Below are 13932 nucleotides of genomic sequence, written 5' to 3'. Positions count from 1 at the left end.
TAATATATTCTACAGTTAATTATTTCTTTTTCTTCACCTCGAACAAAGATGACATTGGGAGAAATCCTCTTCCAATTAAACCAAGATTCAAGAGCACTAAGCAGAGGGATAGAAGCCCTAAACAAGAAAATAATATATATATATATATATATATATATATATATATAGCACATGTATGTATTTGTGTGTATCATCATGTCAGTAGTTGCATTTCTGCCACAGGATACTCCACAATCCTTGGGGGATAAAGGGAGCCTCAGGACTCATCTGTCCCGGCTTGTGATTGGTGGGTGGAGCTACCAGAGCCGGCTCCTGAATGGCTGGGCGAGGACTCCCGGGCGAACCCAGCCCCGAGCCTGCAGCCCGATAGCCAAAAGCAAGATATAATGCCGCGACTTTGTGCATATGAATGTCTTATTTACCTTTGTTGGAGACGGATTATTGCACTGTGTAACTTGGGGACTGTGTTGAGGGTTGGGGGGAGACGAAGGTGGTTCACAGTAGTGGCTGGGGTCCCACGGGTTGTCACTTGTTGATAGTTAGATTTTGTGTAAGTGGGGGAGCGGGGTGGACGTTGGTCACGGTGAGGGTAGGGAAGATTGCACTATAGACACACACACACAGTAGTATTAAGTCACACCTCCGACCTGCTCTGAGTTCCTCGTCTCGTGGGAACATATAACATTCTAAACATATTCTCATTTCAAATGATGCCACACACACACACACACACACACACACACACACACACACACACACACACACAGTTTAGATATCAACAAGTGGCAAACAACCTCTGGGACTCCTGCCTCATATAAAAATAGATTGGTTAGAAAGGCGGGGTCCAAGAGCTAATATTAGCGAGATTCTGCTGAACACAAATAGAAAATAAACACACACACTTTCCATTTCTATTGGTGATTTCATCATCTATTTTGCTTTCGCGCTATCGACTACAGGAAGCTTGTGCTTAAGCTTATCAAAGTCCCAGCTAGGTGAACAGCTGCATCAGGTATCTTGAGGTTATCTTGAGATGATTTCGGGGCTTTTTAGTGTCCCCGCGGCCCGGTCCCCGACCAGGCCTCCACCCCCAGGAAGCAGCCCGTGACAGCTGACTAACACCCAGGTACCTATTTTACTGCTAGGTAACAGGGGCATAGGGTGAAAGAAACTGCCCATTGTTTCTCGCCGGCGCCTGGGATCGAACCCAGGATCACAAGTCCAGCGTGCTGTCCGCTCGGCCGACCGGCTCTCATGAAACATAAAGGTAAAATGAAACGTGCCCAACATTCTCTTTCCTGCCAGGGAATCGAACCCCAGGACCTTCGGGTGTGAGCAGAGTTACCCAAGCCCATTCAGAACGTAAATGATAACGAAAACTATATTTCCAATATGGATAAAAATCGTTTGCGATTCCAGGAATTCCGCGACCCGGAGGAAAACGGAGACTCAAGGAAGGAGAAATGGTGTTTTAAAGCACATTAGACTTTCCAAACAGCGTCATTACAGACTCCACGAGCACATTACACATCCAGAACCGTTGTCTCAGGCCACACACCAGGCCTGGTGATGTTGGTCTCACCCGCCACCACCACCAGGGGCTCCATCACCAGGCGGGGGCGCCACATTTCGCGATCTTGTTCCAGACATTGTAATGGTGGAGGTGGGGGGGGGGGGGGGGGTCAGACTAAAATGACGCCGCGGCGCGGGGCAGATGTGTGATTGGTCGAATTTCGTATGTGTGTGTGTGTGTGTGTGTGTGTGTTTGGCTTAAACACACCCACACACACATATATATACACACACACACTAGCGCCTGGTGGCTGAGTGGACAGCATGCTGGATACGTAGTCCTGTGGCCCGGGTTCGATCCCCGGCTATGGCGGAAACAAATGGGCAGAGTTTCTTTCACCCTGTTACCTAGCAGTAAATAGGTACCTGAGAGTTAGACAGTTGCTACGGGCTGCTTCCTGGAGTGTGTAATGTATATGAAAAAATCCATTGATTGACTGACAGTTGAGAGGTTGGCCGAAAGAGCCAGAGCTCAACCCTCGCAAGCACAATTAGGTGAGTACAACTAGGTGATTACACACTACTTGAAAGACAAGAACTACGAGGAGACGTAGCTCTTGTCTCTCAGTTCCGGAACAAATATGCCAAAACTACAAGATAGAGGAAAAAAAGGCGATATGATCACTACGTACAAAATAGTTACGGGAATCGGCAAAATCAATATGGAAGAATTCCTGAGACCTGGAACTTCAAGAACAAGAGGTCATAGATTCAAGCACACTAAACTAAGCTGCCGAGGAAATATAAGAAAATTCACTTTCGCAAAAAGATTGTAGGAACAAGTTAAGTAAGAAGGTGGTAGAGGCCAAAATCGTCAGTAGTTTCAATGTGTTATACGACAGAGAGTACTGGGAAGACGGGACACCACGAGCGTAGCTCTCATCCTGTAACTACACCTTGGTAACTACACACACACTCAAGAGACTTCTGGAGCTCACAGTCAGGCCAAGACTAAAGTAAAACATGGAGCTGTTAGACCAGGACACGCATCAGGGGGAAGATGTCATCTCCGCTTTATGCTTGTTAAAAGTTTTTCAGACTGTAGTTCTGGTCTCTTTCCGAAATTTAAAGTCAGTCAGTCTCTCTCTCTCTCGCTCTCTCTCTCTCTCTCTCTCTCTCTCTCTCTCTCTCTCTCTCTCTCCCTCTCTCTCTCTCTCTCTCTCCTGACCCCTGGCCTCAGCTGGCGTGGATTAATGATATACATCAAGGCTCGATCTACAGGCCGGGACCAAAGTTAGTAATAATCTCTCCATGATTTATTGTCACCTGTTAATACTTGCGCGGTCGACTACACACTCCTCCCCCCCCCCACCTCATGCACCCATCCCCCCCCCACCTAATGCACCCATCCCCCCCCCCACCCCCCACTACCCACCACCCCCCCCCCTCTCTCAACTACCTCAAAACACCGTAAATATTCTCCTCCTCTCTGAGTTACTGGGTCAGCTGTGCTTTTGTGGGATGGTCATATTGTTGGCGGGGCCTTGGAGGGTGCTTCCCCGGTAGTAATTACCTTGCTGTGGCTACGAGGTAGTGAGGTTTAGCTCTTTATACCCCCCCCCCCCCGTCTCTAGACTTGTGGAACCTGTTGTTTAAGTTGTTCAAGATTCGCTACCCGGAACAAAAAGTTCCAAGTAGCACGGGCTATAATTATTACTTAACCTATTATAGGTATAGGTTAAGTAATAATTGTAATTACAAAGCAATAAGATGCTTATCCTAACATACTAAGAAGGTTAGGTAAGGTCGGTGTTTTCTATGAAGCTTTTCAAGGTAAACTAGTATGTTTAGTATGTCACATATGCCCGTATTTAATAAGTCAATATTGACAGTAAGGAAGTGCGAGAACGGGTTGCGTTGCGTTTTCTTTCTATGAATCCCACTTGTTGTTCAGCCCTTCAGGTACGAGGTTGTTTTGTATTTCTTCGCATCGTTTACTTTCCTGGCGTCAACCTATTTCCTCTGATACTATTGCTCTAACTTTAAAGAGGTTGTCTGTGTCCACCTTCAATATTTTCCTCAGCATTTTGTATACCAGGATCATATTCCCTCTCTGATTCTTTTCCTCCTCTACGGTCGTAAGATTTAGTATTTTTACTTTGCCTTCTTACTTCTGGTTAATCATGATGCAAACTTCTGAACCTGTTTACTTTTGATTATCTGGTTCATGAGGTGCGGATTCCGGGCCGGTGCTGCTTATCTCAGTTTGCTTTTATATGGGATCATAAACTGCCTTGAAAGAGCCGTTGTTTAGGTTTCTAAGCAACCTTGAGGTTACCTTGAGGTGCTTCCGGGGCTTAGCGTCCCCGCGGCCCGGTCGTCGACCAGGCCTCCTGGTTGCTGAACTGATCAACCAGGCTGTAGGACGCGGCTGCTAGCAGCCTGACGTATGAGTCACAGCCTGGTTGATCAGGTATCCAAGGCAATTGATCAGGCAATGTTCTCATATTTGCCAGCGTCGCCTATGCTGCCAATGTTGTCTTGTTTATGTGTGCCTCTGGTGTTGGTCTTGGAATTACATCCATTCCCAGATTTCCCTTTGTTTCCTTCCATTTAAGGTGTATAGGCACCTTCTGATCTTCATCTCCCTTCCCCCAATCTTCATTACCTTACACATGTTGTGTTTAATCTCTATTATCCATTTGTTTGCTCACTCCTTGAGTTTGTTAGTTCCGCTGTAACTTTCTACAGTCCTCCTCTGTTTTTGTTAATCCTTCATTAGTTTGGCCTCGTCTGTAAACACTGACAGGTTGAAGGTCACTTCCTTAGGTTGGTCATCCACATGCCACATCCACCTAGTGTGACATGCGTTACATACCTCACTAGAGGGCGTAAAGATACCTCCAAAGATGGCGTAAAGATACCTCCAAAGATGGCGTAAAGATACCTCACTATAGGGCGTAAAGATACCTCCAAAGATGGCGTAAAGATACCTCCAAAGATGGCGTAAAGATACCTCACTAGAGGGCGTAAAGATACCTCACTAGAGGGCGTAAAGATACCTCCAAAGATGGCGTAAAGATACCTCCAAAGATGGCGTAAAGATACCTCCAAAGATGGCGTAAAGATACCTCCAAAGATGGCGTAAAGATACCTCCAAAGATGGCGTAAAGATACCTCACTAGAGGGCGTAAAGATACCTCACTAGAGGGCGTAAAGATACCTCACTAGAGGGCGTAAAGATACCTCCAAAGATGGCGTAAAGATTCATATATGGAAGTCGTTAAGATACGCCAGACGAAGTAAAGTTTGTTACATGGGAAGCATAATGATAATCGATCAGAGAGAGAGAGAGAGAGAGAGAGACAGACAGACAGAGACAGAGAGACAGACAGACAGAGGTGATAAATAGCCTCAAGGGCCAAGACTTTACAACACTTCCTCTATACACAATAAGGAGTACAATTAGCCGACCTCTCACGTCGTCCAAGAGAGAACTTGATAAACCCCCCAAAGATACCTGATCAACTAGATTGTGACTCATACGTCAAGGTGGGAGAAACTGCGTACACCAGACCACCACACCAGGAAGCCTGATCAGAGACCGGGCCGCGGGGACGGTGATCCCCGGAGCCATTAACAGGTAGATAGTTAGACCAGCTCAATCCAGTCCACTATACTCTCAGACCTAACCCTAATTTACTTGCTGTCGGAACAAGGTATTAGTTGATTATATCTTATCTTCCTTCAATTCCCTCCATCATTCTCTCACTCTCTTCTCTCCTCTCCTTCTTCTCTCCGTACTATCAACTTCCTCTCTACCTTTGACCCAGTTCATAATTGAGTCCACAGGGTAGAGGGGGAAGGTTACAGTCTTTAATCAACTCTTTTCCATCAATTCCTGAAAGGCAATTTATCTCACCCCAAAATGTAACTGTATTTTTAATCTTGTGTATTTTATAGTGCTATTGTATTTTATATTGTAATTAAATTAATTAGTTCGTGTATAATTTTGCTGGAAATCAACTATTTTTGTAAATAAATTTTTTTGTAAATTTTTTGTTGCAAATAAATGGTTTTGTAAATTTGTTGTTGTTGTTGTAAATTTTTTTTGTTATAAATAACTTATTTTGTGTTTCTGTAATTTTTATTTTTAAATTACATTAATAAATTTGTTCCATGATAATTCTGTACTTATTCTATAAAGTTAGAGAATATAACTATATATTCAAAAAATATAGAATATATATAAGTAATATAAATTCTAAATAGTGTTACCACAGTAGGGTGGAGGTGGACCTTAAAACCGAGTTCCTATTGGGAGGTGGACCTTATAACATGATTCTTTATTAGTAAACATGTAAATTGGAACTCTGCATAAAAAAAAAAAAAAACGAACATTTCATTTGACACCACGAGAACAAATCGATATTTTCATCAAGAACAAAACATTTATTTTTATTTGGAAATTTGAATGTTGTTCTCAATGTTGAAGATTTGAAAAGTTACTTGTTTCGAATCGGTCAATTCTTGTTAAAATTTTGAATGTGGTGATCATGGCATCTTTCTTATCTATACTAAATCTGGGCTATTCTCCTCTTTTTTGTTACTTATTTGTATTTTTCTATTGAAATTTATATATTTTTTTGTTGGTGAGATTTGGATACAATGCATAGTCTAATTTTGGTCTCACGTACGTGATGAAATGTATAGTTTTATAAGCATTTATTCCACTTATGTATTTGAATGTAATTCTGAAATTAAGCGGTACTCTAGGGACAGTTTCCTCTCCAGAGTCCCAATAAGTCTCTTTTCATGTCCGATTTCTTATGAGTATTTTCATATCATTTGCACATTAAATGAGGCACTCCACTATGTGGCACTTATCCATATTGAATTCCATTAGCCATTTATTTTTTCCTCTTGCGGAAAAGTTGTTAGAAATATGTATTGCTTGTGCAAGAGTCATCACGTATGGACGAAGCCTGTTCATCTTTCGTCAATCATGGAGGGCTTGTTTACATTTATCTAAGAGTTTATGATCTCCGAAGCACTACGAGGGGGTTTATAACAATAATATCTATGAAGATGTGTAGTCTCAAGGTTTCATAACTCTTAAACCAAGAGCTGCCTCGATTAGGGAAAGATGCAGCGGTTTCGCAAGTAATAATGCTTGACGAAGCCTCCGGCCAGATTCACGAAGCAGTTACGCAAGTACTTACGAACGTGTACATCTTTCCTCAATCTTTGACGGCTTTGGTTACATTTATTAAACAGTTTACAAGCATGAAAACTTCCCAATCAACTGTTGTTATTGTTAGAAACAGCCTCCTGGTGCTTCGGAGCTCATTAACTGTTTAATAATTGCAAACTAAGCTGCCAAACATTAAGAAAAGATGTGCAGGTCCGTAAGTGTTTGCGTAACTGCTTCGTGAATCTGGCCCCAGGTTCGTAAGTGCTTGCGTAACTGCTTCGTGAATCTGGCCCCAGGTTCGTAAGTGCTTGTGTAACTCCTTCGTGAATCTGGTCCTTCGTCCTTAACAGCAAAAAACAGCACACAAGGCTAATCTACCCTGCGAGTGACAGCCAGTTACCGAGGGAATGTGGAGAGAGTCAATATTGACAGCCGGGATCGATAGCCGATGGAGCGGACCTGTGTCGAGAGTGCCGGGATATTCTTCGTCAAAAAAAACTGAGCCCTTAACTCCGTGTCCTTATTTAATCGCCATTGCAACATTGACATTACATTATGCAACACTGACCTCATATTTGGCAACATTTACTTCCCACTATGCAACATTTACTACACCCTCTGCAACATTTACTACACCCTCTGCAACATTTACTACACCCTCTGCAACATTTACTACACCCTCTCTGCAACATTTACTACACCCTCTCTGCAACATTTACTACACCCCTCTGCAACATTTACTACACCCTCTGCAACATTCACGCCTCTAAATCCGCCGAGAGAATTGCCGCCTTACATAAATCCCGGGACGGCTTCACAGCTGGTACTTGGAAAATCCCGGTAAATCCTCGAAACTGTAGGTAATGTACAGGTAATCACTCGTCGCCTCCTCCTCCCCCTCCCTCGCCCACACTCCGGGGGCCTCGTAGTGTATAGTTCTTCCTCTCTGTATTTCTCTGTATCATGTATTTTGTATTTCTATGTATCATGTATTCTGTATTTCTTTTGTAGCTTTTTGTCCGTCTGTGCACCATTGGGCTGCGTATCTCTGTATATTCTGACTTGTGTTTGTGTCTTTTGTTTGCTTGCTTGTTTGGGTTTGTCTTGATGGATCTTGATTAAGTTTTGTTTTGATGGTTGTTTATGTGGGTTTGTCGCTGTCTGTGTTTGTTTGGGTTTGTCTCTGTGTCTTTGTTTGAGCGGGTTTGTCTTTGTGTCTTTGTTTGAGCGGGTTTGTCTCTGTGTCTTTGTCTGTTTGCGTGGGCTTGTCTCTGTAGTTACTATTTATGCCTGCAGGATCGAGGTGTTAGCTCTTGGACCCCGCCTTTCTAACCGTCGGTTGTCTAATGTACTGACTCCCAACCTGTGTGTTTCCCATTTTCTGTTTGTTTATGTGTATATGTTTCTTTGTGAGCTTTAAGACCAAAGCCAAACAAAAGAGACCGAAGCAGACACAACAAAAGACCACAAGAGATGGAAGCAGATACATAACAGACCGAAGCAGAGAAACAAGAGATAGCAGTCCATCCTCATCAACAAAGGCTCGTTAATCCAGCGGCCAAACCCCTTGTTTATGAATGAGAAATGGTTTACACACGACTCACAACTGATGACGTTCCAACATTTCTCAACCAGTCCTTCGCTGGCGACCTCTGTTCGAACCACAACGCTGTAAATGCTTCACCCACGTACTACAAATGTAGATAATTTGCCAACAGAATCTAAACACCTGAGCAAACTTAACCTAACCTAACCCAACGTAAATCTAATCTAACCTAACCTGACCCAACGTAATCTAATCTAACCTAACCTAACCCAACGTAATCTAATCTAACCTAACCCAACGTAATCTAATCTAACCTAACCTAACCCAACGTAATCTAATCTAACTTAACCCAACGTAATCTAATCTAACCTAACCTAACCTACGTTATTGTGCATAAAGATGCACAATATACTAATATATAATACTAATTTATATATGAGAAAATTCCTGTTTTTAATTAATAAAATGTTACAGTTAATGAATGCGTTTTTGTGGGGTCGGCGGCTGGTTGACGAGGGTCGCCGGAGGACGGGTTGAGAGACACAGGAAGCACACACACACACACACACACACAGTCTATAAGACTCAGTGGGACCCATCCCACCCCCTGTGGAGTTCAACATCGCATTTTCTGAGCTTAAATTGAAATCTCTCTCTCTCTCCCCTCTCCCTCTGTCGCCTTCCTGTCACCCCTGTCACCTGCACTGACACACAATCTGTCCCGCGTAGTACTGTGGCACGACCTGTACGCCTCCCCCGTCTTTCTCTGCTGGAAGGTTCAACATTCACTCTTCCTGTCTGCCAATATTTTGAGGGGGTTTGTTCTCTCAGTCGTTGATGAGGCCTTCAGGACTAGGAGGGGTGTATATGCTCACCTACCGGTCCTTGAAGGGTGGGTGAGGTTGAGCTTCGGGTCCTGGGTCTCGCCTCTTAACTTTCAGTTGAATGGTGCGCGGTTTCCCGAACTACTGATTGAATTCTTTTAATCTGTATGATTTTATATCTGTATGTGGAGTCTGCTCGCTCCACTTTTCGTTAAAGTAATTTTACCTTATTTGCCTCACTGGCATTGAAGATGTTCTTTCCAATATCCTTGTTACGTCTCAAAAGCTATACGACTGGAGAGAGAGGTAAGGAGTGGAGTAACGCAAGGGTCGGGACTAGGCCCCAGGCTGTTCCTAATATGCGTAAACAATCTAACAGAGGAAATAAGTTCATGCTTGTCAATGTTTGCTGAATATGCTAAGCTAATGATGTTAATCAGACCTAAGGAGGACTGCAATACATTACAAGATGAACTATATAATCTTTAGAGATGGTCTGAGAAATGGCTACTAGACTTTAACTCTAACAAATGTAAGGTTATGAGGATAAGAATTAGAGGAAGAAGACTTAAAATAGTATACAGGGTGAAGGGAAGGCCACTTCCAACGACTGAAGGAGAGAACGACTCAGGAGTGGACATAACTGGAGCTCTGACACCAGAGGTACACACCAGCAGGATAACGAGGGCAGATATCATACTGGCGATCGTCCAGTTATCCTTCAGGAACAATTAGACTCAGACCCCTTCCGAGCACTGTATACATCCTTTGTGAGACCTGTTAATGAGTACGCTGCCCCAGCATGTAATCCCCCACCTAACGATACATAAAATAAAACATGAAAAGGTCCACAAATATGCAACAAGGCTGTTACTGAGCTAAAGGAGATTGGAGGAAAGGAGTAGTGCAAACATGATAACGACGTACAAGATTCAAAAAGCAGAGGCAAAAACAGTGTTCAAATTAACGAACGAGAGAACAAAAAATTAAAGAAGTCAATTTAATACACAGTTACAAATGTAAATAGACTAAGAAAAAACTAGGGAAATGAGTGATTAGGCAATGAACTAATAACGACCGAGAGGCGGGGCTTAAGAGCAGATGCCCCACCACAACAATCACAACTAGGTGAGTACAAACTCAGGGCTGTTTACAATCACCTTTCCCACCACCAGCAGACTCCACTTTACTCCAACACTCCTCACCCGAACCTCTGAAGCTTCCCGCCAATGCATCGCCCGCAGCCATTCAAACGTGCTCCGGAGAGCCGAAGTTGCTGGAAGAAATTGAGTTAAAGTTTTACTGACGTGTCTTCAAGTTGGTTTTTGTACGTCGTTCGTCGGTGTCTAAGGCAGCAGCAGCATCTACGGACAACGTCACTGGGCTGATCGTCTAGGTATGGAACGTACTTGGGCTGATCGCCTTAGTCTGGAACGTCCTAGTGCTGGTCGTCATGTTCTGGAACGTTCCTAGGCTGCCCATCTTGATCACGAACATCCTTAGGATGATGGTCTAGGTCTGGAATCCTACTGAACTTATCGGCATGGTCTGGAACGTCCTTGGACTTATCGTCTTGGCCTGGAACGTTGTAGGGCTGACTGTCTTAATCTGGAATGTTCTTGGGTTGACCGTCATGGTCCGTAGCAAACTTGGGTTGGACGTCTTAGATTCCCAAGTCACCAAAGAACTTCCCAGGATCGAAGAGCTTCTCAGGACCGAGGAGTCTGTTAGCGATTATTTGTATTTGAAGTATGTGGGTGAAGCATTTACAGCGTTGGGGTTCGAACAAAAGTCGTCAGCGAAGCACTTGTTCCGGAAGTGTTCGGACCTCATCAGTTGTGAGTCGTGTGTAAACCGCTTTTCATTCATAAACCAGTCCGTCCTCATAAACAAAGGCCAAAGTCCATTACATGCACCCGGCAAACCCCCTGCTTACGGGTGCATCAACTCTCCATCCTGTACACACTCCTGTACTCCCAATCTTCGCCATTAATTTAATAATCAGACACATCTTTGGTCACAGCTCTCTTCCCAGATGACCTTAGTCGACAGCAGACGACCCAGGCGTCAGACGATGACCCTAGGCGTCAGAAGATGACCCCTAGATTCAATAGATGACCTTCCCCCATCAGAAGATGACCTCAGGGGTCAGCAAACGACCCCAGACACCAGCATACTACCCCAGACGTCAGCACTGCATTTCGGGCAACCAAAAGTCAGAAGACATTCGTAGGCATCAGCAAAATACCCACACTAGAAGATCCCAGCCGCCTCGAGAACTCTCAAAACATCCGCCCCCCCAGCAGGTCCCAAATGTCCCCAGACACCTCTAGAGCGTCCCTGGGCGTTCACAGACAATGGAAGCCGTAATCTGGCCAGCGTCCAGGCTGATCAGACGCTGAGTGGTGGGCCAAATTACTCGTCCAGGGCCGGCCTCTCTCTGGACCTCTGTGTCAGCGCGACCATTGTGTGTGTGGGTGGGAGGGGGACGCCCAGTGTAAGGGGGGCTTCTCAGTGTGTGGGAGGAGGAGGACGCCCAGTGTATGGGGGGGCGGGCTCCCAGTGTGTGGGTGTGAGGACTCACGCGGCGTCTGGAAGCGATCTCAAGACAAAGTTCGATTTGTTACTCTAAGGGTGGATAGTTAAGGCCAGGGAACGCACACACACACATATACACACACACATGGGGCCTCGTAGCCTGGTGGATAGCGTGCAGGACTCGTAATTCTGTGGCGCGGGTTCGATTCCCGCACGAGGCAGAAACAAATGGGCAAAGTTTCTTTCACCCTAAGTGCCCCTGTTACCTAGCAGTAAATAGGTACCTGGGAGTTAGTCAGCTGTCACGGGCTGCTTCCTGGGGTGTGTGTGTGTGGTGTGGGGAAAAAAAAAAAAAAAAAAAAAGTAGTTAGTAAACAGTTGATTGACAGTTGAGAGGCGGGCCGAAAGAGCAAAGCTCAACCCCCGCAAAACACAACTAGTAAACACACACACGCACGCACGTCTGGCCTCCATCAGACAGACAGACTCTTACAGCCACAGATACAGGTGTGTGTGTACACATACATATATATGTACACGCACATATATATGTACACATACACATACATGTACACATATAGAGCAAGGTACACAGCGCTCGTGAACCGCTGTCACATCACCTCCGTCACGTTTTGATCCAATAATGCAATATTAATATAATCACCGATATTCTGGTGTAATGAAGGTAATTCGCTAATAATGACTCTCATATACAATATAATTACATTAACAGGCACACACTCATCAACGGCGGTGGCGCACACACACACTCACACACACACACACACACACACACACACACAAACACACACACACACACACACACACACACACACACACACACACACACACACACACACACACACACACACAACATTCACATACACACACGGACAAAACTGCTTTCACCACTAACACTCACCCCCCTCCCCTCCCCCCACTAACTGTAACATCCTCACTACCCCTTAACACCCCCCTCCCCCCACTGCACCCTCAGCCCCTTCTGAAGCCTGCTTCCGCCCCAGGAGGAGGAGGGGGAGGAGGCCTTCACAATAGAGCCAGGGGAAGTGCCACGACTGAGGAGAATGGGACTCCACCCAGGCGACACTCACCTCCCCAGAGATGAGGAAACCGGAAAAAAAGATGCAACCGAGACGGTGGCTGCCGCGATTCATCATTTACGCAAATATGCACAAACTTCTACACCTTTTCTCAAACATTGGCGGCTTTTGTTTCCATTTACTAAACAGTTTATGAGTACCGGAGCACCAGGAGGCTGTTTAAAACAATAATAACATGTGACTGGGAAGTTTCCAGGCTCGTTAACTGTTTAATAAGTGTAAACTAAGCAGCCAAAGATTGAGAAAAGATGTACAGGTTCCTAAGTATCTGCGTAAATGTTCGTTAAATCCTAACCCTGAAGCGTATCATCCAATATTCTAGTTGTTATTTCTATTAAACATGTTTCTATATCCGCTTGTATTTTTACCTAAATATTTTCATCAAGTTTACGCATCCCGCTTCCCGTTTTCAAAATTACAACAACTCAATATAACACAGAAAACGGATACGATTCAGGCGCAATATCATTTTTAGATTTTACTTTTTTCCGTATATCCTTTGAGCCATACGGTACTAGGCGCCTAAACCGGGATTTCCAGATACAGTATTGTCCTGCATTGTGCCTCGCTCTATTTGATCTTTGCTAGACCGAGTGGAAAAGTTTTGATTGCATACTGCGGCTTCCATACACCAGTTGCCAGCGGTGTTTACTTCTGCGTTGTATTTAGGTATCATGGTGTTTTTGTTGGTGGGCACTGTGTTTATGACCGATAAGTGTTTGTAAAAGTGTGTTTACAAACGGGGAAAATATTAGTGTGTTGAGACCGCGAGTGTTTAGCGGAAAACCATGTTTTATATTATGGGGGAGAGATGTGTCGTACTCAATGTGTACAATTCAAATGTTTTTGTGTAAAATTCTAGCTAGAAAAAAGAGGGATGTTTCTAAACAGAAAAGTAGTCAAGAAGACTACTTTGATGAGAGATAGGAGAGATAGGGATGAGAGATAGGAGAAGGCAGAAATTATAGACACATGCAAGCTGCGAACAACCAAACTAAGAAGCAGCAAGGTTGCCTACCAGCACAAGACAGATACAAACATAAACCAAAAAGCAAACTACAAACAGCCTGTCCACCTGGTACAGTTGGACAGGCACAAGCAAACATATTTACAACCAGAGACGCACAAACAGGCAAGCACCGACAGGCGGAAATGTAGTCATAATTACGGAAAGGGGAACATTATAAATTAATCAGC

This window comes from Procambarus clarkii, chromosome 88, assembly GCF_040958095.1.
Source record: "Procambarus clarkii isolate CNS0578487 chromosome 88, FALCON_Pclarkii_2.0, whole genome shotgun sequence".
In the NCBI taxonomy this organism is placed as follows: Eukaryota; Metazoa; Arthropoda; class Malacostraca; order Decapoda; family Cambaridae; genus Procambarus; species Procambarus clarkii.
Note: the sequence above shows the minus strand (reverse complement) of the source record.